A 6,000-nucleotide genomic window follows, 5' to 3' on the forward strand; every position below is an offset into this window, starting at 1 on the left:
GATAGGGAATATCCGTTGATGGAATAATCTGTGTTAAAAATCAAATTTGTTCTTGCAGCTAATACATTTCAGGCTTCAATTCAAATTGCAATAAGGACATGAATTTTAAGAGTAATTAAGCATACATAGCTCACTTACCAATCTTGTGAATGTTGATTCATCAAGTGGCTTGGTAAATATGTCTGCAATTTGTTGTTCACTTGGAACAAAATGAAGTTCCACTGTACCTTTCATCACATGTTCCCTAATGAAGTGGTACTTGATATCAACGTGCTTGGTTCTTGAGTGCTGCACTGGATTTTCAGTAATGGCAATGGCACTTGTGTTGTCACAAAATATTGGAATTTTGTCAACAGTCATACCATAGTCAAATAACTGGTTCCTCATCCATAGTATTTGTGCACAACAACTACCAGCTGCAATGTACTCAGCTTCAACTGTTGATGTGGAAACAGAATTCTGCTTCTTGCTGAACCATGATACAAGCTTGTTCCCTAGAAATTGACAGGTGCCTGTTGTGCTTTTCCTGTCTATTTTGCAACCTGCATAATCTACATCTGAGTAGCCAATTAGATCAAAACCAGACTCTCTAGGGTACCAAATTCCTAGATTTGGAGTCCCCTTGAGATATCTGAAAATTCTTTTAATGGCCACTAAGTGAGATTCTTTAGGGTCAGCTTGAAATCTAGCACAGAGACATGTAGAAAACATTATATCAGGTCTACTAGCAGTTAAATATAAAAGTGAGCCAACCATGCCTCTATAACTTGTAATATCCACAGACTTTTCAGCCTTGTTTAATTCAAGCTTAGTGGCAGTGGCCATGGGAGTTTTTGCAGGTGAACAATCCATTAAGTCAAACTTCTTTAAAAGATCATAAATATATTTAGTTTGACTAATGAAAATTCCACTACTTACTTGTTTTACTTGTAACCCAAGAAAGTAAGTCAGCTCTCCCATCATGCTCATTTCATATTTACTTTGCATTAATTTAGCAAATTTTTTACAAAGCTTATCAACTGTAGATCCAAATATAATATCATCTACATAAATTTGTACAAGTATCTTAGAGCCATTAACATTTCTAAAGAAGAGAGTTTTGTCAACAGTACCTCTTGTGAAATGATTATCTAGAAGGAACTTTGACAAAGTCTCATACCAGGCTCTAGGTGCTTGCTTTAGTCCATAGAGTGCTTTCAACAGATAATACACATGGTCTGGAAAATTTTGATCTTCAAAACCTGGAGGTTGGCTTACATAAACTTCTTCCTCCAATTCCCCATTTAGAAATGCACTCTTGACATCCATCTGATAGACTTTGAAATTGGCATTAGCTGCATAGGCTAGAAAGATTCTGATGGCTTCAAGTCTTGCAACTGGAGCAAATGTTTCATCAAAATCTATTCCCTCTTGTTGAGAATAGCCTTTAGCAACCAATCTGGCTTTATTCCTTATGACAATGCCATTTTCATCCATCTTGTTTCTGAATACCCATTTTGTGTCAATGGAACTCTTGTTCTTTGGCTTGGGTACCAGCTTCCAAACTTTGTTTCTCTCAAATTGGTTCAGCTCTTCCTGCATAGCTAATATCCAATCTGGATCCATTAAGGCTTCTTCCACTTTCTTAGGTTCCTCCTGAGATAGAAAACTACTGTACAGACATTCATTTTGAGTAGCTTTTCTTGTTTGCACTTTAGATGATGCATCACCAATGATCAGTTCAAAGGGATGATTCTTGGTCCATTTCCTTTGAGGTGGAAGATGTGCTCTAGATGAGGTGGCCTCAGTATTGTCGTGATGTGAGACAGAGTGTTGATCAGTTGAAACTCCCCCTGAGTTGTTGGTCCTTTGCAGGAAACTTGGAGTTCTATCAACTGATGATGTAAATCGATTATCCGTTGATGAACTATGATCAACGGATGCTTCATTATGTACTTCAACGGATGATGCACTATGTCTTTCAACGGATACTGCATTGCCTCTTTCAACGGATGCAGAATTCTGTGCATTATCCAAGGACATATCTTGAATCTTTTTTGAAGTGTCATCTCCATCAATCTCCTCTTCACTGTCATCACAATATATCTCAATGTTGTCAAATTTGAGTCTTTCATGGTGTCCCTCATCTGTTAGTCCATCAATCTTTTTATCATCAAACACAACATGCACAGATTCCATAACAATGTTGGTTCTTAGATTGTAGACCCTATAAGATTTTCCAGCTGAGTAAACAACAAATATCCCTTCATCAGCCTTGGCATCAAACTTCCCTTTATGGTCAGATTGATTTCTCAGTATAAAGCATTTACATCCAAAGACATGAAGAAAGTTTAGAGTTGGTTTTCTTCTCTTGAACAACTGATAAGGAGTCATGCCTTTAGCTTGATTGATCAAAGAAATATTCTGAGTGTAGCAGGCACAATTAACAGCTTCAGCCCAGAAATATGTTGGTAACTTTGATTCTTCAAGCATTGTTCTAGCAGCCTCAATTAAAGATCTGTTCTTTCTTTCAACTATCCCATTTTGCTGAGGTGTTCTTGGAGCTGAGAACTCATGCACGATTCCATTTTCTTCACAGAACAGCCTCATTGTCAAATTCTTGAACTCAGTTCCATTGTCACTCCTGATATTTCTAACCTTCAAGTCAGGATGATTATTGACTTGCCTGATGTGATTGATAATGATTTCACTTGCTTCATCCTTTGATCAGGTGTGTAATTGTTATGTTTGTTAACCCCTACCTTCCCAATTCTATTAGATTTCCTTTTAGTTTCCTTTTTATCCTCAACCACTTTAAGCCTATTCTTTAACTGTTCTAAGGTCATGTGTCCTATATTCACCTTACTGAAATCTTTGGATGTGCTTGCTTCTTCTTTGACAAAGTTCTTGGAAGTTGAACCAAACTTTTTGTTGAGTTTCTTTAGATTTTCACTTTTAGAAACATCTGCCTGTTTTAATTGAGGAACCTTCAACGGATGCTCCTCTTCTTCCTTCAACGGATAATTTTCATCATCCGTTGATTCCACATCCGTTGACAGCCCATCAATTAATTCCATTTTCTTTTTGTTTTTATCCCAGGCAGTCTCGCAAAATGATTCAATTCCTTGGACCTTGACAATTTGAGCACTAACATCCCTAGATGTCTTCCAGGCTTTAATCACCTCTTGCTCTCTCTCTAATTGATTAGAAAGCATTTCTACTTTCTTAACAGATTCAGCTAGTTCATTTTCAACAGATATACAATGTAGCTTAGTTTTCTCTAGGTCAATCAACTTATCTTCTAACACAACATTTCTATTACTTAAAAACAAATTGTTCTCTTTAATCCTACTATTTTCTTTAGCAAGAGATTTAAGAGACACACGCAAATGATACAGTTCAGTAGACATGTCATTAAAAGAATCATTGCACTCTTCTTTAGTAAGCTGTGTTAAATCAGTAGTGATTACCTGATTGCTTGATGAACTAACTTCATTTTCCTCAGAATCAGCCATGAGAGCCAAGTTGACATATTCCACATCTTTATCTTCTTCTTCTCCATCAGCTGCCCAGTCTTTTTTTTTAGTAATGAAAGCCCTCTCCTTTTGCTTGAGCAGATCAAAATATTTCTTTTTGTAATCTACTTGGTCAATTTTCTTCTTTTCAAAAGTTAGCTTTCTGCACTCACTTGCAAAGTGTCCACTTATACCACAATTGAAACACTTGAACTTGGATTTGTCCACCATGTTCTTATGAGGTTTAGTGGCTCTAGTGTTTTTCCTAAATTTCATCTTTGCAAATCTCCTGGACAGAAATGCAAGATGCTCATCAATACCATCAGAGTCATCTTGGCTGGAGTTGTCTTCATTCTCAGCAACTTGCTCCTTACCCTTGCTTGATTCTGATTTGCTTGTGCCATCTTTGGAGTTTGATGTAGATCTCACAGTTTCTTGTCTGCATTCTTTCTCATTTTCAGCTACCAAGGCAACTGAACCTCCTTTCTTTCTTCCCTTCTCCAATACCTCATCATGTTCCAGCTCTAGTTCATAAGTCTTCAAGATACCATATAATCTTTCAAGAGTGAAGTCCTTATAGTCTTGAGAGTTTCTCAAGGAGACAGTCATGGGTTTCCATTCCTTTGGCAAGGATCTTAAAAATTTAAGATTTGAATCCTTCACCTGGTACACTCTACCATACAGCTTCAGTCCATTCAACAGCTTTTGGAATCTATTGAATGTGTCATTTAAAGATTCATTTTCTTCAAAATGAAAATACTCATACTGTTGAATGAGAAGTTGCATTTTGTTTTCTTTTACTTGTTCTGTACCTTCACACAGTAGCTGAACTGTGTCCCAAACCTCTTTGGCAGTTGTGCAATTTATCACATTATCAAACATATCCTTGTCAAGACCATTAAACAAAATGTTCATAGCCTTCTTATCCTTGTGGACTTCTTCTGTGTCTTCCATTGTCCATTCTGCTCTAGGTTTTGGAATGGATTGACCAACAGCAATTGTGGCCGTAGCAACTGTGGCTACTTTGTGGGGAATGTGAGGACCATTCTCAATGCAGTTTACATAACCTTCATCTTGGGAGAGTAGATGAAGGTGCATTTTCACCTTCCAATGGTGATAACTGTCTTTGTCAAGAACTGGGATTTTTACTCCAATATCCTTCTTACTCATCTTTATTAGTTTCCAAGATCTTTAAACTCTTTGTGTGTCAAGAGCTTGCTCTGATACCAATTGTTATTCCTAATGAACTAACAATGAGATTTACAGAAGGGGGGTTGAATGTAAATCTCAAAATTTTTTCAAGTTTTGAGCAGTTTCAAAGGCTATGTGTTTAAGATAAACAAGTGTATGAATTGCTTTAAGCTAATACTGACAGATATATATTCAAACACTAATGTAAAGAACACAACAGACCTTAAAAACTTTTCTGGTGGATTGTTGTTCCACCAGAGATGGTATTTCAGAAAATCTGTGATTCAAGAAGTTGATCACAGCTGCGTCCTAGTACAAACTAGATAATTTTTCTCTCAAGATTTTTCTAAACAGCTCTGGAAAAATTCTATTCTAATTACTAGCTGCTACTTGGTTTATATATCACCAAGTTTACAAGTGAAGACAAAGATAAAAAGTACAATAATAAAATAAGTTCTCCACTTGTTTCTTCTCCATTTTACTCCAGTGCATTGTTGACTATTGCCTCTTTATACTAGAGTAGAACGGCTGCTTTTTCTGATGTTCCTGAAATAGGCTACCACATCTCAGTTGTCTCTGTCAACCCATGTGCCTCTGTTTATAGGTACAACTACCACTTGTCAACTGCTATTTAACAGAACATCCGTTGAAGCCTTCATCCGTTGATGGCTTTATCCGTTGATGTGTTAGCAGTTGAAGCTCTATCCGTTGATGCACTCATCCGTTGAAGGATGTTATCCGTTGAAGCTTTAGAGACATCCGTTGAAGCTTTGTTTCTCATCCATTGAAGGTCTTTAAGTTATCCGTTGACACCATTTCATTTATACAAAATTACAAGGCATGAAATACTTACAATTGGCCTTCCTATCTGCATATCCTCTAGTAGTCAACATGACTTATAATTTCCCTCAACATTTAAGAGTTATATCTCAAATTCAGAGACTGAAATGTGCTACAACACTAGACTTATTTCTAAGTAAAGCTACACCATCAACGGATAGCCAAAATGGTCTTATCCGTTGAGGCTACAAACACTAGATTTCTACTTAAGTGTTTTGTTAAACATATCATCAAACTAATGCACATATATTCCTAACAATAATTAAGTATGGCTATTGCCCATAATAAAAAAACAGAAAAAAATTATTAGCTAGAGAGAATTGGAAAGAAAAGAGTAAATCAGGGCCATCGAATTTAATCTATCTGAAATCAGACAACACACATACAAGGGTCATCAGATGACCCAGTCTGGTAGGGGTAAACAATAAACGAGAATACATAAACAGTACACTAACCACTCGCAATGTCGTCATCA

Source organism: Apium graveolens, chromosome 2 (assembly GCF_009905375.1).
Source record: "Apium graveolens cultivar Ventura chromosome 2, ASM990537v1, whole genome shotgun sequence".
Lineage (NCBI taxonomy): Eukaryota > Viridiplantae > Streptophyta > Magnoliopsida > Apiales > Apiaceae > Apium > Apium graveolens.